The sequence below is a fragment of the Oryctolagus cuniculus genome, chromosome 4, assembly GCF_964237555.1.
Source record: "Oryctolagus cuniculus chromosome 4, mOryCun1.1, whole genome shotgun sequence".
Classification (NCBI taxonomy): domain Eukaryota; kingdom Metazoa; phylum Chordata; class Mammalia; order Lagomorpha; family Leporidae; genus Oryctolagus; species Oryctolagus cuniculus.
This window is the reverse complement of record NC_091435.1, coordinates 6,458,543-6,480,938: the sequence shown is the minus strand read 5'-3', so window position 1 is coordinate 6,480,938 and position 22,396 is coordinate 6,458,543. Positions and strand designations below refer to the sequence as shown.

General features: G+C 49.7%; 1 protein-coding gene across 4 annotated transcripts in view; it reads right to left on the bottom strand.

Annotated features, from left to right (window-relative positions):
- The window catches only part of ERG (ETS transcription factor ERG), a 289,111-nt gene that overhangs the window by 198,854 nt on the left and 67,861 nt on the right, over positions 1–22,396 (bottom strand). The window lies entirely within an intron of this gene.

Genomic DNA, 22,396 nt, shown 5'->3' with positions numbered 1-22,396 from the left:
ACTGGGTTCAACTCCCAGTTCCACTCCACATTCCAGCTTCGTCCCGGGAGGCAGCAGGTGATGGCTCAAGCACTTGGGTCCCTGCACCCCCATGGGAGACCCCGATGGAGTTCCTGGTGCTGCCTTCACCATGGCCCAGCCCCCGCCACTGCAGGCATTTGGAGAGTGAACCAACAGAAGAGAGCTCACTCTCTCTCTCCACCTCTCAAATCAACTCAAAAAAATTTTGTAAAGATCTACCTGGAACTCTAAACTCCTTTATTCTTAAGTTCTTTAGGCCTTCGTTCATCTCTAAAACTTCTGGAGTCGTCTCTCCATTATGTCATATACGCAGCTATCGTTAGGCTGATCTTCAAAATATATCTAGTTTCTAATTTAAAAAAAAATCATTTATTTATTCATTTATTTATTTGAAAAGCAGGGTTGTAGAGAGAAAGGGAGAGATAGAGAGAGAGATCTTCCATCCACTGGTTCACTCTCCAAATGGCCACAATGGCCAGAGCTGGGCCAGGCTGAAGCTAAGAGCCAGGAGCCAGGAGCTTCCTCCTGGTCTCCCATGTGGGTGCAGGGCCCAAGCACTTGGGCCATCTTCCACTGCTTTCCCAGGTGCATTAGCAGGGAGCTGGATCAGAAGCACAGAAGCCAGGACAAGAACCTATATGGAACGCTGGCACCACAGGCAGAGGCTTTACCCACTATGCCACAGCACTGGCCCACAGATTACATCCAGAGTCCACACACTTCTCTCTTGGATAAACTCAGCCACCTCCTAAGTATCTTTCTACTTCTGCCTTCATCCTGTTAGCATCTTTAACCAACAGGCACCTAAGAGGATCTTGCTAAAACTGACAGCCTAGGACAGGCACTTGGCACAGTGGCTAAGCTGCTACAGGGACACCACATCTATACCGGTGTCCAGCTCTGAGTCCTGGCTCTGCTCCCACCTCCAGCTTCCTGCCAGTGCACAGGCCGAGAGCTGCAGGGTGGCTAAGTACTTGTGTCCCTGCCACCCATAGAGGAGACCTAGATTGACTTCCGGGCTCCTGGCTCCAGGCTGGCCTGGCCCTGGCTATTGTGGGCATCTGGGGAGTGAAACAGTAGATGCATTACCTCTGTCAGTCTCTTTGTCTTTCTGTATCTCTGCCTTTCAAAAAATTAGAATTTAAATGTTATGAAACATTATTTTAAAATACCCTATGAAAGGAAAGAACTTAAAATCCTTCCTTTGGGGGGGGGGGGTAGCGGCACAACATTCCACCCCAGTGAGGGAGGTTCCGCATGAGAAAGCAAAGAGGAAGATCCAACAATCATAATATATGCACCCAACACAAGACCACCCAGATAGACAGCAGAGGCTACTAGCCCTAAAGGGAGAGAGGACTCCCAGAACAAGAAGAGTGGAGGACTTCCAGACCGCACTGCCCTCGATGGACAGGTCATCCAGACAGAAATTCAGCAGAGAAACAACAGAGTTGAACCACACCACCCAGCAAACGGACCCAACAGGCACTTACAGCCCGTTTCACACAACAGCAGCAGAACACACATTCTTCGCATCAGCACATGGAACTTGTGCTGGGACAGACCCCATATCAGGCCACAGATCAAGGCTCAGTGAATTTAAAAAGACTGAAATAAGACCCTGTGTCTTCTCAGATTATAAAGGAATAAAACCAGAACTCGACACAAGAACAATAAAACGATGACAAATACATGGAAATTAAACAACAGGCTACTGAGTGGCCAAAGAGTCACTGAAGAAATCAAAAAGGAAATCAAAAACTTCCTTGAAACAAATGAAAACACAACATATCAAGACCTGTGGCTACAGCAAAAGTGATATCAAGTGGAAAACTAACAGCATTGAGTACTCAGTAAAAAAAGATCTCAGGGCCTGTGCCGCGGCTCACTAGGCTAATCCTCCGCCTAGCGGCACCGGCACACTGGGTTCTAGTCCCGGTCGGGGCGCCGGATTCTGTCCCGGTTGCCCCTCTTCCAGGCCAGCTCTCTGCTGTGGCCAGGGAGGGCAGTGGAGGATGCCCAAGTGCTTGGGCCCTGCACCCCATGGGAGACCAGGAGAAGCACCTGGCTCCTGGCTTCAGATCAGCATGGTGTGCCGGCCACAGCACGCCAGCCAAAGCGGCCATTGGGGGGTGAACCAATGGCAAAAGGAAGACTTTTCTCTCTGTCTCTCTGTCTCACTGTCCACTCTGCCTGTCAAAAAAAAAAATCTCAGAAAAATGATCTAATGATGCATCTCAAGTACTTACAAAAACAGGAACAAGCCAAATGCACAATTAGCAGGAGGCAATAAGTAATAAAAATTAGAGCAAAAATAAATTAAATTGAAACTAAAAAACCACAATAAATCAACAAAACAAAACCCTGGTTTTTTTGAGAAAATAAACAACACAGACGAACCTTTAACCAGGTTAGCAAAGAAAAAAGAGAAAAACTCAAATAAGTAAAATTAGAGATGAGAAAGGAGACATCACCACGGACACCACTGAAATACAAAGGACCCCGGGAAATGATGATGAACGACTTTATGCCAGCAAATGGAGAACCTGGAAGAAACGGATAAATTCCCGAATACCCATAACCTGCCAAGCTGAAATGAATACAGAAAATTTAGACAGATGCCTAATAAGCAAGGAGACTAAAGCAGTAATTTAAGTCTCCTATCAGTGAAAAGTCCAGAGGGAACAACTAGTTTAATATGTAGATCCCAGGACCAGGACTGTGGCGTGGTTGGTGGAGCTGCCATCTGTAGTGCCATCATCCCATATGGGCGCCGATTCAAGTCCCGGCTGCTCCACTTCTGATCCAGCTCTCTACTGCAGCCCGGGAAAACAGTGGAAGATGGCCCAAGTCTTTGGGCCCCTGTACCCATGTGGAGACCAGGAGGAAGCTCTTGGCTCCTAGCTTCGGGTCGGCACAACTCCGGCTGTTGCAGCCAATTGAGGAGTGAACCAATGGATGGAAGACCTCTCTTTGTGTCTTCCTCTCCTTCTCTCTGTGTGTAACTCTGACTTTCAAATAAATAAATAAATCTTTTTTAAAAAAATATGTAGATCCCTATAGGAGCTGTACTTCTTAAAGGTTAGAGCACTACCAAGCCAAAGAGAAAGAAAGGAAAAAAATCTCTTTTGGAATAGGTCTGTCAGCACAGCTCGAAAAGCCAGTCTTTCTTTTTTAGAGATACGGGAACTTCTGTACTTACACAGCTTTCCAAGTAAAGCATCCAACCCTGAAATATTATATTTAGTGGAATCCTCACAACATGACCAACGGCAAATGACATCTGTTCCAGCTGAAGATATTTTCAAATTGGAAAACAGCTTAAGTATTGCATCAAAATCAATATTTGCAATGGGCAAAATTATTTATAAATGGTCCTTCCACTCCTGGTGGGGCTGCCAGCCAGCTCCACCTGAAGCCTTCCAGACCAGCATGTAGTGACGCTTGATTCAAATTGCCCACATGGCACAGTAACGCATTTGCCATGTACGGAAAAGACAAAATAATGTTACTGGGAAAATTCAGGATACAAAACCACATGCACAAAAAATGATCTCAATATAGCAAAAAAAAAAAAAAATAGTGGATGGATGAAAGAAAAGTAAGAAGGCAGAAAGGGAAGAAATAGGATTTATTGGAAACCCATCACATTTGGGTCTCTACAGTGAATTATGAAGACCATACATTGTTCTTTTAAAAACCTTATTCTTGGGCCACAGCTGTGGGTAAGCCTCCTCCTATGACACTGGCTATCCATATGGGCACCAGTGAAGTCTTGGCTGCTCCACTTCCAATCCAGCTCCCTGGTAATGTGCCTGGGAAAGCAGCGGAAGACGGCCCAGGTACATAGGCCACTGTACCCAAGTAGGAGACCTGGAAGAAGCTCCTGGCTCCTGGCTTGGAATTGGCCCAGCTCTGGCCATTGCAGTCATTTGAGGAGTGACCCAGTGGGTGGAAGACCTCTCTCTCTGTCTCTCCTTCTCACTATCTGTAACTCTACCTCTCAAATAAATAAATACATAAATCTTTTAAAAAATTTATTCTTAGTTGACAAAAGTATGTTGTCATGTACAATATAATTTAAAATATGCATATAATGTATAAATGGCTAATTGAGCTAATTAACACATGGACTATGTCACTTATCTTTTTGGCGAATATTCTGAAAGTCTCCTCTCTCGTTGGTTTTGAAAATGACAGTGCATTCTTGTTCCAGGACGCACGATGCACCTCTTGCCTACCTGACATGTGTGCCTTTGCCCAACAGCCCCCCACCCCACCACGCTCAACTCCACCTATCAGCAGGAACGTGCAAAATCAAACCACAATGAGACATCAACTCACACCTGTGAGAACAGCTGTTATCAACACGATCTGAACACTGGCAAATGCTGCCAAGGATATAGAGAAAAGAGAACCCTCGTACACTGTGGGTGGGCATGCAAATCAGCACCGACACTGTGGGAAACAGTACGAATATTCCTCACAGAGCTCACGCATGATCCAGCAATCCCACTCCCGGTGCACATCCCAAGGCTGAGCTCAGCACATGGAAGAGGCGTCTGCACGCCCATTTCGCTGCATCGTCTCACAGCAACCCAGGCGTTCATCCGCGAGGCATGGACAATCAGCACGTGGTAGACAGGCATGTCAGAACACTACGGGACCACAAAACGGGCATGACCCCGCCCGCGTGAGGAGCCAAAGGGGCTGACCCTGACTGATCTTCATCATACTTCCGCAAACTCTCCAAATTTTCCAAACCCAAAATCCTCATCTTTAAGATGAGGGAGGAGCACCAAGGAAGAACCATGTTATCATCCTACCGGAATTTGCAACGTTTTTTCTATACAGTGCTCTGCTGCTGTTGACACTGGACGCCCAGAGGCACGCGGGCCCTCCACGCTCAATGGATTCAATCGCGCTGTGCAGGCTGCACAGATCCTGAGTTGACGGAGACGTCCCAGATTTATTTTTTGCTAATCTAAAAGCCACTGCTGGTTATTGCTTGGCTAATTTTTCCATGGCAGATGGTTAAAATAGTACTTATTCTAACAAAAGCACAGGCCAAGACTTCCTATACTCTGCCAACCTATAGTATATTTCTATGCCAAAACCTCTCCTAGGGCTGAAAGAATAATTTGATTAATGGTTGATACATTGTTGGATTAGATGTAAAGACCAGAATAAAGCCCGGGGTATTTTTAAATTAGTATTATATCGCTATTAATATTTCACTTATCCTGAGGGCATTTATCTGACAACGTAAATTATCCACAACACAGCTGAGAAGCCACGACGGATCCAAAAAGACGTCAGGAAGCCTGGCAAGAGAGAAGCTTTGCCAGAGAAAGGCACGCCACCAGGCGCGGGAGGTAACAGCTGGCTTCATCAAAACACAAAAGTCAGAAAATGACCCTAGCCAGGCTCAAGGACTCAGAAAGCACGGCCGTCTGGAAAGGCTGGGATGAGCGCAAACCACTCAACCTCCACCAGCCCAGCGACTGCAAAAAGCATCGTGTGATGCCCTGTGCGGGGAGCCCCGGCCCTGCCACTGACCAGTGGGACACGTCCTGCCGGGGTCAGCAAGGCTCCACACGCTGGACGTAAAGGCAGAAGAATGGACGTGATGGGCAGGCACTCCTCCCCACCCACGCACCTGAGAACGAGCCTAACTCACCAGAGCACTCTGGGAGCAGCTCCAGGAGGCGAGGTCCCCCAGCCTGAGGTTAACACCGAGCTGCAAGCCCAGGAAGGCGGTGCTGGCGGCACTGGCACTGTGCAATTAGAGATGGGTGGTCTCCTTACTCCCCGGACTGCTGGACAAGAGGTCTTGTCTCTGTGCACAGATTTTCCTGGGCACCCTGTGTCAACAACAACCAAAATGGCACAACCAGAGCTCAGCCACCAGGTAGAGAGAAAAGGAGTCACCCAGAGGAGCTACCGCCAACACCAGAGAAGAGCCCGAACCTTGGGTGAGCAACCTTAGCCAGGTGAGAAGGTTCCACTCCCACCAGCTACGCCAAGGACACAGTCGCAGCAGCCGCTCCCAGCATCATGGCCAAGATGGAAGAGCCAGGTTCTTTACACATGGCCCCACATGGGGCCAATGGCAGCAGGCCCCACCGGCAGCCTCCTTCTCCCTTACACAAGGAACCCCGATTTGGCTTGGGTGTGCAGGCCACCCCACATGACTCAGGGAGGTGTCCCTGCTCCCACTCCAGGGTACAGCCCATCACCGAGAACGCTCTCCTCCTGCCACAGATCAGGGTAGGGATGGCCATGCGATCTGATTCTATCCAATTCAGCACCGAGGGACGTGAGCAGGAGGACTTCCAGGGAAAGCGCTGGCTGAGGAAGAAAGGTGAGATGGTGTCCGGGCTGGCTATGTGACACTCAGCACAGGGCCAGCCACCCCAGGACCATCCGGCAGCCTGAGGACTAAGCCACCAGGCCACGGGTGTCTGCAGGAAGTGAAGGAACTGCCCTGCATTTCTTCAGAGTGGGCAAGGGTAGAACTGACCAATGCCCAAGGTGTCGTGTGTCAAAGACGTTACTCTCGCTAACGAAACCAGTTTGAATGGGGGTGGCTGCTGTTGTTAGCGGCAGATACTGGTGCATCCATATTTGGAAGAGTCACTCTCAACTCTGTCACCGTCTGTGTCCATAAAACAGGTCGGGGCCGGCGCTGTGGCGTAGCAGGTTAGGTCACAGCCTGCAGTGCCGGCATCCCATGTGGGTGCTGGCTGGAGTCCCAGCTGCCCCACTTCTGGCACCTGGTCCCTACTGCTATGCCTAGGAGAGCTGCAGAAGATGGCCCGAGTGCCCCTGCACCCATGTGGGAGACCCCAGAAAAAGCTCCTATTCCTGGCTTTGGCCTTGCCCAGCCTTGGCTGTTGTGGCCATTTGAGGAGTGAACCAGCAGATGGAATCAATCAATCAATATCTCTCTCTCTCTCTCTCTCTCTCTCCACACACACACACACACACACACACTCTTTTTCTCTGTGTGTGTATGTGCATGTGTGTGTGTATCTGTCTGTCTCTCCCTCTCTCCTCTACCTTTCAAATAAATAAAAAAAAAAATCTTTAAAAATAAAAACCAGGTTAAATATGCTTTTCTGTTCTAATTTAAAACAAAATGACCTGATGGAAAATTAGCTCAACCTGCAAATCTCTTTATCTGTATCACTGTTACCTAAGACGTCGTGACCTGCCTCAATCTACCCCGGTCCTGGAGTTAATATGGGACCTACCCTCAACAAACAGTGCTGGGGGGGGGGGGGTGCTGCTTTTAGCTAAACATCTGATTAGAGACAGGAGGGGGAAGGGTCACAAGACAGGCAGCAGCCCCTCCAGCACCAGGGACGGCGATGCCTGTGTGGCGCCGTCCTGACGATGGGCACTGAGAATTCCAACAGGAGCAACGGGGAGGAGACACGGAAGCTGGAGAAACAGGTGAGCAAAGCCAAGAAGGAGGGGCGTGGGGAGGTCCTCGGGAGAGGCACAGAGTGGGAGCTCAGAGAAGTGGAAGGAGTTGTCTCTAAAACCAAGAAGTTTCACTGGTATCTGTTTCCTTCCATGATTAAAATCAACCTGCCCTTCAAACCCAGTCATTCCTTCAATTGTACTTACAGCCAGCCAGTCGCCATTCATCCTCCCATCCATCCACCCACTCACCCCCCCCATACATACACACACCCACACATCCATCTACTCACCCACTGATCTGTCCATCCAACCAGCCAGCCAGCCAGCCATCCACCCACTCACCCACCCATCCATCCATCTACTCACCCACCACCCACCTATCCGTCATCCACCACTCACCCGTCTATGCATCCAACCAGCCATCCACCCATCTACCCACCCTTCCATCTATTCATACATCCGCTCATTCACCCACCCACCCATCCATCTGTGCATCCATCCGTCAAGTGCATACTGACTGAATTCCTTCCATGCACCAATCAGGATGCAACCTAAACACTAAATCAGGATGGGCTTTGCCCCTGAGTTTGGGGTCTAATGTAATGGGTGAGCCAGAGTTGTAGTCATAATCACAAAACACCAACTCCCTCTTTGCCTTGTGTGATCTCACACCAGAGTGCAGGCTTTCCAGGTATCAGATACAGTTGCACAGCTTTTGCAAATACAGATTCTGCACCCTGCTTCTTCCTTCTGTTAGGAACTCATGGGTCAGGATCCAAACAGCTCTCTGTGGGAGTTACATGGGCCGAAGAGCACTGTGGACAGTATCTGAAGTATCTGGCATAAAGGAAACAGCCGGGAACATTAAGAAGAACAGGCAAAGAACTGGGAGATGGCCAGCAACAGCCCAAGTCCTGGAAGCCAAGACAGGACACCGGTCACATGGAAAGTGTCCCAGCTGCTGAGCTATGAACACGAGAAAATCACTCCACACCTGCGTGCATTAGGAGCTGGGACTGCGAGTTAGGAGCTGGGACAGGACTTGGCAACCAGAAACCCCTTGATGACTTCTAGAAGTGCAGCAGCCATGAGACAGGAGAACATGTTCTTCCGATGTGTTCTAAGACCCCCAGCGGATGCCGAAACCAAGGAGTTTTCTGATTATTTATAATCTACTGACTTATAGACTAGGTATACCCAGCATTCCTACAATAAAATTATTGATCTCAGAAAGAAATTACCAGCAATAACTACAAATAACAAAGAACAATTAAAACAATATACCATGTTCATGAAAAAAGTATGTGAAAGTTGTCTCAAGACAGTCAAGGAAAAGCTGAGCATTTTCGGGGGTAGACACTGTGGTGCAGCAGGCTAGGCCAATGCTTGGGATGCCCACATCCCCTGTGGGGGAGGGGCGCACCTAGAATCCAGTGCCACCTCTGCTTCCAATCAAGCTCCCTGTGAACGCACCTGGGAGGCAGCAGGTGATGACCCAGTACTTGAGTCCCTGCCACATATGTGGGTGACCCAGAGGGAGCTCCTGGCCCTGGCTTCAGCCTGGTCTAGATCTGGCAGTTGTAGGTATTGGAGGAGTGAAGCAGCGGACAGAAGCTTGCACTGTCTCTCCCCCTCCCCCTCCCTCCCTCTGTCTCTGTCTTTTAAACAAATAAATAAAAACTTCAAAATACATGTTAACATTTTCTTGATGGAAAGGGGAACTGCAGATGGGTGGGGAGCGACTGTGTTTCCTGGCAGGAAAGGGGGACCCAGGGTAGCGATTCCACAGACAGGGAAACCAGGGACAACGCAGGCGACGGGGGAGGAGGGAGAGGCCCACGTGCACCAGCGCAGCAGCAGGGTCAGCTCTGGCGGGGAGGGAGACCCTACTGTCCAGAAGCGGTGTGCTGCGGGGTGTATCACAGCCAGCTCTCCAGGGGAAAACAGACTTGCAGTGCTAGAAAGCTTGTGTAGAATAAACATTCCCATGACGGCCAATGTCAAGGAACACACGGGATCCCCGGGTGCAGAACTGGGGAGAGATGTAGCCAGAGAGACAGCGGCCTAGACACACTTCTCTTTGCAGATTTATTTATTTGAAAGGGAGAGACAGAGAGAGATCTTGCATCCACTGGTTCACTTCCCAGTTGGCCACAGCCACCAGGGACAGACCAGGCTGAAGCCAGGATCCTGGGGTTTCCCTTAAGCTCTCCCATGTGCAGGCAGAGGCCCAGGCACGTGGATCATCCTCCACAGCCCTCCCAGGCACATCGGCAGGGAGCTGGACCAGAAGCAAAGCATCTGGGCTCAACCCGGGACTCCCACATTGGCTCCCAGCATGGCAAGAAGCTTAGCCCGCTGTGCCACGACACAGACCCCAGAACCTGCTGTCAAAGGAAAGGTGTTCTGAGGCTGCTCCCCGAGTGCCAGAGTCCCTGCGATGGGTCACCCAAAGTGAGGTAAGACTGTGTTAAGCTGGCGCCGTGGCTCAATAGGCTAATCCTCCGCCTTGCGGCGCCGGCACACCGGGTTCTAGTCTCGGTCGGGGCGCCGGATTCTGTCCCAGTTGCCCCTCTTCCAGGCCAGCTCTCTGCTGTGGCCCAGGAGTGCAGTGGAGGATGGCCCAAGTCCTTGGGCCCTGCACCCCATGGGAGACCAGGAGAAGCACCTGGCTCCTGGCTTCGGATCAGCGCAGTGCGCTGGCCATGGAGGCCATTGGAGGGTGACCCAACGGCAAAAGGAAGACCTTTCTCTCTGTCTCGCTCTCTCTCACTGTCCACTCTGCCTGTTAAAAAAAAAAAAAAAAAAAAAAAAGACTGTGTTAGCAGCCCCACCTGTGTGCCGTCCGCACGTGGGTGCGTGTGCATGCGTTTCTCCTTGCAAGTTTTCCCGGTTAAGATGCAGCACTCGGGCACTCCTGGGAACCTCCCAGCATCCCCCGAAGTGTCTCTTCTTATTCTGAGTCACAGAGAAACACTGCACAAATAAACAAGTGCAGTTTTGCCAAACGAAACCGCAAGCGTCCCCGTGGATCACGTCTGGGACACACAGTGGCAGCGCCCGGCGGCTCCCTGCAGGCTGCCTTTCTTGTGGTTTTGCTGGTGGTGGTTGGGTCTCATCTGATTTCATTTTGCAACACTAAACCAACGTCGACACCAACGCTTCTGCCTGCTCTTTCTTTGTCAAGAGATGGCAAAGTGCACACAGGCATGAGAGCGCCCGTGTGCAACACATTTGTAGAGCCTCGGGATGGACCAGGGCTCCCAGGCTGCTGCCTCCTGACCCAGCGTGGCACTGTGCACTCCAGCTGCAAGGCAGAGCCAGGCCCCTGTGTCTGGGGACCATGGACTGCCTCCAGGCCCCCTGTATAAGGACAAACAGGCTGCATTTCACAGGCCGGTGACATCAAGAAAGGAACAGCGGCTATAAATAGCAGTTCTCCCCTTCACAACACTGAGCCTTCTGTGCAAGAAAACACATTTACCAGGGTTTCTTTCCCTCCTACGTTCAACTGGAAAAACAAATATTTCGTCATTTCATAACAGCACACAACTAAAAAGCAAGCCACAGATTAAAGGGACATTAAGCATTTCTAAGAAAGTTCATCAGACAAAACACGTCTTTGAGAACAGAATCCTGAAGTCTGTTTTAAAAACAACTTTGGCCTTCAAAATGAATTTTGTCCTGAAATATCACAACGTCAACTCTTAGAAGACAGCAGAGGCACTGATCACCATCTCTGCAATGAGATCTGTTTCTTATTTTTACATTAATAATACTGGAACAAAACCCAAAAACATCATTAACATGCCCAGTTGCTTTTGAGGTTGTACATAAAACCAGTAATTGCTAGCTAACCAGCGCCATGTTAACATTTCAATATAGGTAAGAAAGGGAAAGTCCCCAAGTAGAAGATAAGCTATAAATAGAACAAGAATGACACCTTATGTGAACAGGAAAACCACCTGTAAACGGCTTTAGTAACATTTTTAGGTGAATTCCTTGTTCAGTATCATTTTGACACTTGTAGGAGGTAGATGTCTTCATTCTGAATTTAGTTTTATTCATTTATTATTTTAAGATTTATTTATTTATTTGAAAGGCAGAGTTAGAGACAGAGACAGAGAGACATTCCATCTGCTGGTTTACTCCTCAAATGGCCGCAACGGCCAGGGCTGGGCCAGGCTGAAGCAGGAACCTGGAACGCCATCCCAGGTCTCCCAAGTGGGTGCAGGCTGATTTCCCAGGTGCACTAGCAGAGAGCTCAACAGGAAGTGGAGCAGCTGGGACTCGAACCAGCACCCATAGGAGACGCCAGTAATGTAGGCTGCAGCTGAACTTGCTGAGCCACAACGCTGGCCCCTAATCATTTATTTTTTTTTAACTTTCATTTAGTAGATATAAATTTCCAAAGTACAGTTTATGGATTACAATGGCTTCCCCCCACCAAACTTCCCTCCCACCCACAACCCTCCCATCTCCCGCTCCCTCTCCCATTCCATTCACATCAAGATTCATTTTCAATTCTCTTTATATACAGAAGATCAATTTAGTTTATATTAAGTAAAGATTTCATCAGTTTGCCCCCACACAGAACACAAATTGCCAAATACTGTTTGAGCACTAATCATATCATTAATTCACATTGAACTACACATTAAGGACAGAGATCCTACGTGGGGAGTAAGTGCACAGTGACTCCTGTTGTTGACTTAACAAATTGACACTCTTGTTTAAGGCATCAGCAATCTCCCCAGGCTCTAGTCATGAGTTGCCAAGGCCATGGAAGCCCCCTGAGCTCACCGACTTTGATCTTATTTGGACAAGGTCATAGTCAAAGTGGAAGTTCTCTCCTCCCTTCAGAGAAAGGTACCTCCTTCTTTGATGGCCCGTTCTTTCCACTGGGATCTCACTCGCAGAGATCTTTCATTTAGGTTTGGGGTTTTTTTGTTTGTTTGTTTTTGTCTTTGCCAGAGTGTCTTGGCTTTCCATGCCTAAAATACTCTCATGGGCTCTTCAACCAGATCCGAATGCCTCAAGGGCCAATTCCGAGGCCAGAGTGCTGTTTAGGACATCTGCCATTCTATGAGTCTGCTGTGTATCCTGCTTCCCATGTTGGATTGTTCTCTCCCTTTTTAATTCTATCAGTTACACAAAAGCTGTCTGCACCTTAATGTTTATTGCAGCTCAGTTCACAATAGCTAAGACCTGGAATCAACCCAAATGCCCATCAACAGTAGACTGGATAAAGAAATTATGGGACATGTACTCTATAGAATACTATACAGCAGTCAAAAACAATGAAACCCGGTCATTTGCAACAAGATGGAGTAATCTGGCAAACATCATGCTGAGTGAATTAAGCCAGTCCCAAAGGGACAAATATCATAGGTTCTCCCTGATCAGCGACAACTAACTGAGCACCAAAGGGGAAACCTGTTGAAGTGAAATGGACACTATGAGAAACAGTGACTTGATCAGCTCTTATCATCACTGTTGATATACAATGTAATACTATAGTATTTTTGCTTGTTCTACTTAATACCAATGGTTGAGCTATGTAATTAACACACAATTATTTCTAGGTGTTTAAAGTTAACTGAAAAGTGATCTCTGTTAAATATAAGAGTGGGAATAAGAGAGGGAGGGGATGTAAAATTTGGGACATGCTCAATCGGACTTGCCCCAAATGGTGGAGTTAGAAACATGCCAGGGGATTCCAATACAATCCCATCAAGGTGGCATGTACCAATGCCATCTCACTAGTCCAAGTGATCAATTTCAGGTCACAATAGACCATAATGATAGGTCTAAGAGTCAAAGGGATCACATAAACAAGACTAGTGTCTGCTAATACTCATTTATTTTTGAATTTAATATGGAGAGGCAGATGAAGTCACCTTTCCTAAGGAAAATAAAACATCATTGAAAGCAGAAAGAAAAAAGGAGCGAAACTTTCTGAGATTCTTAATTCTCCACATTATCTGACACACTGTACTCGCCCAACACGTACCTGGTACTCACACAGGGCGTTCCCTGTGCTTTCCCGGGGCTCTGCAAGGGTGAGGAACTTTCAAAGCCTCATCATAAAAGCACTGCCACACCCGCCGGCACTCCCTGGACTGGCAGGGATGTGACAGCCACCAGCAGCACGGAGTCCGGCTTTTCCATTTCCACTGCATTCGGGCTGGCTGCAGAGGACTGGGTAAGGGTCGCTTCAACTTGGAAACAGAGATTCACAGCTCGTCTTCATGTCCCTCCCCACAAATGCTCTGCAGCATGGCTGGGATGTGGCTATGATGGGCACATGGCCTCACAGGTGCACACGGGGGCCGCACCGACCGTCCCATGTAGTCCATCATTGCTGAGCTGTTTAACCAGTATACGCTGATCTCTCACTGCATGCAAAGAGCAGGCACCTGTGCACAGAGCCGGGGGGAGGGGGAAGTCCCAAGGTGTGGCTCTCATTCCCTATCAGCCTAGTGGCCTGCAGAAGCTTCTACCTAGGGTGTTGCAGAATAAGGTCTGCTCCCATAAGAAGCATGAGAAAACTCAGAGCAGAAGGACCTGATCTTGAACGGGAGACGTTCAATCATGGTGAGCGGGAGGGAGTTATACAGACAGACAGGCGGGCAATGCAGACAGGAAGGGTAACTTAGTCCAAACAGGCAGGCAGGAATGGTGCTCACACATCCCTCATCATCTGGGAAAGCAATGTGGTACCTGCTCCGCCTGAGGACTCAACTCACAGACAGGAAAAGCCTCTGTCAACAGTGTCACATCGTTCTCCTGGGGTTCTGCTACCCCCCAAGGCAGGTAAGGACAGCAGAGAGCTGGGGAGTTGTGACAATGGCCTGGGACAGAGAGAACTAGGCAAGTCTCGCAGGTGGAAGTTCCAGAAAAGCAGCAGGGTGGCAGACAGCAGGCGTGAGTTAGGTGGGAGAGGTTTGTGTGGTCGTAGGGGCTACACTGAGACCAGGGGGACAGCCCCGGGGCAGGCTGCACGTGCGAGCCTGGTTCTACACAAGATGCCGCCATGTTCTGAGCAGTGGAGAAGTTTCCCCAAGGGGTCCCTGGGAGCCTCAGGGGCAGCCGGCTGCAAGGAGGGAAGGTCAGAGGTGTGGGGGCCGGGACCAAGGGGGCAGTCAGGGTCCAGCCCAAGGCAGGCAAGGTGAGGGCATCCTGGGACGGCAGGAGACAGAGCAGGTGGGGAGGGGAAGGCAGAAGGAGAGGACAGAACAGGATGGAAAACAGGCTTTTTTTTTTTTTAACTTTTATTTAATGAATATAAGTTTCCAAAGTACGAATGATGGATTACTATGGCTTCCCCCCCATACCGTCCCTCCCACCCACAACCCTCCCCTTTCCCACTCCCTCTCCCCTTCCATTCACATCAAGATTCATTTTTGATTATCTTAATATACAGAAGATCAGCTTAGTATACATTAAGTAAGGATTTCAACAGTTTGCTCCCACACAGAAACATAAAGTGAAAAATAATAGATGATTTTTTTTTAATGATGATGAAATCAGATGGACTTCCCCATACTTGAAACTTAGACTTCATTAGTACCTGGAGGGCATGGGGTGGGGAGAATCTGATATCTGAGAAGACTCAGAATGGGGGCAGGGCAGGGATACTGGGCTGGAACACTGGGTTTGGGAGAAAATGAATCTGCACTTGACATTGTGCCCCACTGGGTCCAGCTCCTCCAACAAAGGTGCCCAGTCCCTCACATATACAGAGGTGGCCCAGGGAGTGGGGAGATCCTGCGGCAAAGCCACAGGGGAGCAGGAAGGCTTGAGAACCAAGTAGGCCAAGGGTGGCACCTGCTCCCTGCAAGGGATGGGGACGCAAGAAGACACAAACACAAGGAGCAGGGGCTCCTACATCAGGGACCGGGGCCCAGAAGTCTGCAGGTGAGAAGCGGCAGGATGACCAACCACCCCCACTGGGGATGCCAAAGGTCACAGGGAAACCCCCAGCTGTGAGACTGGCCAGGCATCAAGGCTGCTTCGACAGCCTCTGGACCAGAACTGCCTGCTGGGAGACCAGAGGGTAAGAGACATCCAAGCACACAGGAATCTTGAAGTTGGGGTCCTGTTATCCCTCTGAGTGGCTGCTGACGGACAGGACTCAAGACAGCACCAGCCTAGAATCTCAGGGTTCCCCCTTCTCCAAGGGGCCTCCCACCCTGGCCAAGAGCACAGTGAAGTCTCAGAGGGGACACAGCAGTGACCCCCACCCCACGTGGCAGCCCTTCTTGGGCCGACATCACATCAACCTCATCCACCCTATCGGCCATCCCTCCCTGTTCTCAACATGCAAAGTGTGGGGTGGGTGGAGGCAGCTTCATGCAATCAGACCAAGAACCACCATCAGAAATCTTCATAAGAGGAAGTCACAGAACCTGCTGGAAACGACATTCACCAGCGATGGCACATTTCTGGCTCATACACCCGAGGGGCCTATGGTTCTGTGTCATTTCGTTACGTTTTCTTTTTTTTTTTTTTTTTTTTTTTTGACAAGCAGTAACCAGACATATTGAGTGTTTTCTGTCTTCTGTGAGGTGCCAAGATGTTGGATGGTCATAAACTCTGAGCCAGGCCAGGGACTATACTCGTCCACGGGTCTACCCACCTGAGCCTTGGGCCAAGGTTCCAACAGGGAGTGGGAATTAATTGTCACCATGAGCCAGCCTCCCTTTCCAGCTGCTGCCGTCAGGTTCACTGGGAGTAAGTATTCCCAGCCACCCCAGATACATGAGGGTCCTCTGGCTTTTGTGGCTGGGACTACGGATGTCCTAAGGGTCGGGGAGTCACTACATTCTAGGACTGCCAGGGTAGTTCATGGTCATCAGGACCTGTTGACAAAATTCACAACCAGGCAGCACCCAACCTCATGGGATTTTTTTTTTTTTTTTTTGACAGGCAGAGTTAGACAGTGAGAGAGAGAGACAGAGAGAAAGATCTTCCTTTTGCCGTTGGTTCACCTTCCAATGGCCGCCGCGGCTGGCGCACTGTGCTGATCCGAAGCCAGGAGCCAGGTGCTTCTCCTGGTCTCCCATGGGGTGCAGGGCCCAAGCACCTGGGCCATCCTCCACTGCACTCCCGGGCCACAGCAGAGAGCTGGCCTGGAAGAGGGGCAACCGGGACAGAATCCAGCGCCCCGACCAGGACTAGAACCCGGTGTGCCGGTGCCGCAGGTGGAGGATTAGCCTAGTGAGCCACAGCGCCAGCCCCAACCTCCTGTTTTAATCCAACCTTACACACCAGTGATGAGAATCCCACCTGAAGGCTCAGCTGCAGAGGCATCATGGTTCCAAAATAACCTATAACGTCTTGCAAAAACCTAAAGGAAGTCAAGCAGGTGGCCTCGTTTAACGCCACTGTGACACCAGTGTGACACACTGCTTCCACTCCCAGCTTCTCCATTGCCCACCCAGCTCCTGCTAACACACCTGTGAAGGCAATGGGTGACAGCTTAGGCTCCTGCCGCCTATGTGGGAGACCAGGACGAAGTTTCTAGCTCCTGACTTCAGTCTGGCCCAGCCCTGGCTATAGCAGCCATTTGCAGAGTGAACCAGCAGATGGAAGCTTGCTCGTTCGCACTCTCTCTACCTTTCTCTCTCTTGCTCTGCCTTTCAAATAAATAAATCTTTAGGGGAAAAAAAGACAAGAGAACAAAGGCAAATTAACGACAATATACTGAGTTACTCTGGGAAGGAATCCAAAACTGTATTATCGTAATGGGCGTGTCCAATAGGGTGGTGGGGGGAGAGCATTTGAGTTTCAATTGCTTTAACTTAATTGTTTTTATTTAATTTAATTTAAGCACTATCTGAGTTTTAATTGTCAATTGCCAACCAGAGAAAACAGGACAGAGGCCGGGGTCTGGAGCCACAGCTAAACATGTTCCTGTCTAAGAGGATTTTCCCTACTTCAATTGCCAGGTCACACGACTCGAGCTTCTCATTCCCGAGCCAGGCTCCCGTGAGATTCTCCCTCCCAGGACTCCCCCTTGCCCTTGTGTTTTTAATCTTCTTTTAAGGGTCTTTAGGTTTTCCTTTAATTTTCCGTTTGTATCACACGCGACAAGATGTATGCCAGCATTGTCAGCGCCTTGGAGAGCCGAGAAGGAACCAGTAGTAAGGTTAATTTCACGGACATAAAAAAGTTTCAGCTGAGGCAAATTCAAAGCTTAACAAGTGCTTCTGAAAAGAGTCATTTGTCAAAGATGTTATTTATTTATTTGAGAGAGAGAGAGGTACAGACAGTGAGCAGAGAGACAGAGAGAAAGGTCTTCCGTTCCACTGGTTCACTCCCCAAATGGCCGCAGGCAGCCAGAGCTATGCGGATCCGAAGCCAGGAGCTTCCTCCAGGTCTCCCACGTGGGTGCAGGGACCCAAGCATCTGGGCCATCATCTACGGCTTTCCCAGGCCGTAGCAGAGAGCTGGTTAGGAAGTGGAGCAGCCAGGACTAGAACCGGCGCCCATATGGGATGCTGGCACTGCAGGTGGAGGATTAACCTTCTGAGCCACAGTGAAGGCCCCCAAAAAGAAGGTCATTTTATAAAGAACATTCCTGAGCCTCTTCTCTCATTCTGGAAGCGTTTTTTTCATGGGTGCCATCAACTCCCGTTTGAATCAATTTCAGCTTGTAACTCTGGCCACTTTCACTGCACATTCAGGTACCTTAAAAAAAAGAAAAAGAAGAAAGAAAGAAAGAAAGAGAGAAAGAAAGAGAGAGAGAGAGGGAGAGAGAGAGAGAGAGAGGGAGGGAGGGAGGGAGGAGGAAGGAAGGAAGGAAGGAAGGAAGGAAGGAAGGAAGGAAGGAAGGAAGGAAAGAAAGAAAGAAAGAAAGAAAGAAAGAAAGAAAGAAAGAAAGAAAGAAAGAAAGAAAGAAAGAAAGAAAGAGAAAAGCAACCCAAACAGCTACACAAACCTCAGACATTAACCAACCAAATGGTTTTTGACTGTGTTGCCTTTAATCGTGGGAGGGCTGGAGAAGCCACGATGGACGCATGTACAGCAATTTAATCCGCCCTTATCATGAAAATTGCTCCTCCACCTCGTGAACAGCAGCAGAGGGCAACAGCATCAGGGAAATCGGGGATAAAACGCATTAATGTGTGAGTTTGCACTGCAGCAAACCTCTGAACCCCTGCCAGGCAGCACACCTACGGCAGACTCTGCTGTGCGGCTGGAAGTGTCTAGGATAAAACACAAGGGTCTTTCAGTCCTGGGACCCTGAGGGACGGTCAAAGTTCTCAGAAAATACGGATTCCCGCTGGTATGGGTCACCTCCCGAGGACGGAAGAGAGACCGCATGTAGAAGCTTCTTGAGGAATCCTGTGCCTGCGCTCAGAGCAGGCTCGTCCGGCTGCAGCAGGTCTCCCGGCAGGCCAGGGGGACCAGGTCGAGGGGATGGTCAGAATTCTGCCCAGAGGCAGGCGTCTAACTCAGAGGCTAAGACAGCTGTGGGAAGGCCTGCATCTCATTTCTGAGGGCCTGGGTTGGATCCCTGGCTCTGGGTCCTGACTCCAACCTCCAGCTTCCTGTTAACGCAGGCAGGGCAGGCAGCAGGAATGGCTCAAGTCAAGGAGTTCCTGCAACCCACGCCGGGGACCCGAATCAAGCTCCAGCCCCAGCTTGGGCCCCTGGTCCAGCCCCAGCCCCAGCCATTGCAGGCAACTGGGGACTGAAACAACAGATGGGGCAGTTCTCTCTCCCACCCCCCAAACGCTTAAGGAAAACAAAGTCTCTCCTGCCCCAAGCTACTCAGAGAATCCCGCGGCATCAAATCGAGCCCATTCAAAACTGTTTTTCAGGGAGCTCGTATCACAGCTTGCTGAAGAGGTTGTCTTTGCCAGCACATCCCTGCTGTGGGGTGAGATCCGGAACAAGCCTTGTGTCCAGATGGAACCTTCTAGAAGAAAGCCTGAGAGGCTGAGCTGCCCAGGTCTTGGGCAACAGCTGTATCTACACAGGTCTCAGGACTTCCAGACCAAATGCCATCAAGCAAACATGGACGTCGGCCATCCCCCAGAGCGCCTTCCTGCACTGTGTGGGCCAGGGCGCATTAAAGGCCACAGTGTGGACGGCTGTTTCCTCATCAGCTCTGCTCCGCCCATCGCAGACACAGGCTCAGCACCGGGCAGGCCCCGGGGACACTGCCCCGTCCAGGGGACACGTGAGTCGCTCTTGGATAGGAAAAGACCCTGGGCAAGGTTTTCACTCATCTTTGGAGAAATGAGGGGAAAACAGAAAGAAAGACGATTTTATTCATAAACCTGAATCAACAAAACCAAAGGCACTTCCTTTTGATTTGTCCCTCAATTTTGTTTTTGATGTTAAAATGAGTTTTATTTACTAAATGCTACGCAAAGTGCAGAATCCTTCCCCCTCCTTCTTTCCAAATGTCTTTATTTAAAGTGGCAGCCTTGCTTCCCACACTTTTGAAAATGCTGTGTCTTAAGAGCAAGTCTCCATTCCAAAATGTCCACAAAATTGTGAGAACCTACTAGATACACAAAAGCCTTTATTACACCATGAATAGAGGAAAATGCAAGGAGTCATACACAATGTGGTTACAACCAGGAAAAATAATACACAAATGTAACAGAATATGCAAACTGAAGACAGTTACATGGGGCAGTATAATAGGGCACTGAATGTTTCTCTAGCATTGCCTTTTTAAAGACAGGGAAAGAAGGGTAAGGGAACATACGCGTGTGTAATTAGAATGACTAGATCAAAAGACCCCAAAAATAATTACCTACCGCAGCATACCCTGACTTTCCAAAAATGTTCAAATGAATGTTTGCTCTTTCATCGCTATAATCATTTATGCATTATGAGCTCTATTTAGAATAATCTAAGAACAAATCCAACCCTCATATCTGTGTCAGGTCCAGGGCCAGCCTGAACAGGGCTAATCTCAAAACCACCAAGCAATTCTATTGACGGCAAGATTTATGGCCCCTCTGCCCTCCTGTGGGGGCTCTGAGATGCATCCTCGTGAGACAGACCCCCTCACCTCACTCCTTACCCAAAAGTCCACCACCTGCTTCCCCACAGAACAATCCCAGGCCTCACCAGCTGGACTCGCTCCTCCATCTGTCCTCTCCCACTCCCACACAGTTGCAGGCTGAATTTGTAGCTTTCAGTCCCATCGGAGAACCCTTGGGATTGCTATATCCCCTCCCTATGCTGTCTACATTTCAGACCATCCCCGACTTACCCACATGACCCTGAGGTTTCAACACCAATAACAGAAGATCATATAAAGAGAATGATCTCTGAGAGGCACAGCGACCACGCCATCTGGCGAGTTCTCTCACCACAGGCCCGCCTTGACCTGGATGCACTGGACGCACAGTACGTCTCCTTTATAAAAAGCAGCCGGGAAGAGGGGCAGGGGGAGCGGCACCGTGGCGTGGTAGACTAAGCCACTGCCTGCAGTGCTGGCATCCTATATGGGCACTGGTTCTAGTCCTGGCTTCTCTTCCAATCCAGCTCTCTCTGCGCTGGCCTGGGAAGGCAGTAGAAGATGGCCCAAGTGTTTGGGGTCCCTGCACCCACGTGGGAGACCCAGAAGAAGCTCCTGGCTCCTGGCTTCAGATCAGCTCAGCTCTGGCCATTGTGGCGATTTGGGGAGTAGACCAGCGGATGGAAGACCTTTCTCTGTCTCTTTCTCTGTGACTCTACCTCTCAAATACATAAATAAAATCTTTTTTAAAAAAATCAGTCTTGGGGGACCATAGGCAGACTCTCCCATGACCGCCAAGCCCTATTCCAATCACAAAGACACTGAAGTGCTAGAGAGATGCTAACCACCAGCACGCCCCCACCCCTGCTAGGTAATTCACAGCATTAGCTACGTAGCCAAGTGCAAAAGGCAGGAAGAAATCCTCAAGGTCCAGGAGCAGAGAGAAGTTCCAGCAAAGGCAGGAAGCGCCAGCTGCACCCACAGGAACGCAGAGGGCGCTGGGTCACCAGTGCAAGTCAGGGCTAAGGCAGGGTTCTGTGCCCCAGACAGGGGCAGAGGACCTGGCTTACGGCCAGAGGAAGCCGCAGGGCTGGAACCGGAGCTGGCGGTGTGCCCAAAGCCACATGCAGGGAAAAAGCCATCGGTGAGAAATCAAAACCACACCTCTATCACCTGCCTAGAGGGGCCCAGCCCAGAGAGACGGACAGACAGACAAGACTGGGCAGACAGAGGTAGATGCTGTCTAGATAAGGGATCAGTGGCCATCGGGGCCCCAGCGGCAGAAGCAAACGCAAGGCCTGCCCCGTGCAGACACCCGGTGTCGCCGGCTGCAGTGCCACTCGGAGAGGACGAACCCCAAGGGAGCTCACGAGCAACACTGCAAAGTGAATGAAGGGAAACGGAGGCAGCAGATGGCAGCAGAGCAGAGGCCCTGAGGGCTGGCTCCCCAACACCACAGGGAGAAGGTCAGGCCGAAGGTATCCAGGTAACTTCCAAATGACTGTAAAGAAAAGGAAATTTCCATCATAACAGGAAGCAGCACAATATATAATCGAAAACAACCTCCAGAAGTCGGAAACTGAGCAATTTTAAAAAGTCGTTATTCAGAATAATGAAGAAGATAGCAAGCTGCTCAGAAAGGAAGACGGGGAGAGAAAGAGAAGGGGGGGGGGATGAGAGAGAGAACGCAGGGAGGACAGAGGCCACCATGCGCCACCGAGCGCCGACCAGGACTTCCGTAAGGCGTGCGCAGTGCAAATGGGGATAAAAACATTCAGAAGATGAACCAAGGGAGAAATAATAACCAGACTTGGGGGTGGGGGTGGGGAGTGAGACTTCAAAAAAGAAAACGGAGTTCTTAGCAAAATAAAAATAATTAAATCCACATCTCATCCCAGCTCCGTGAAACTTCAAAGACGCAGGGCAAGTACGAAAGGTGCGCGGAGAACAGAG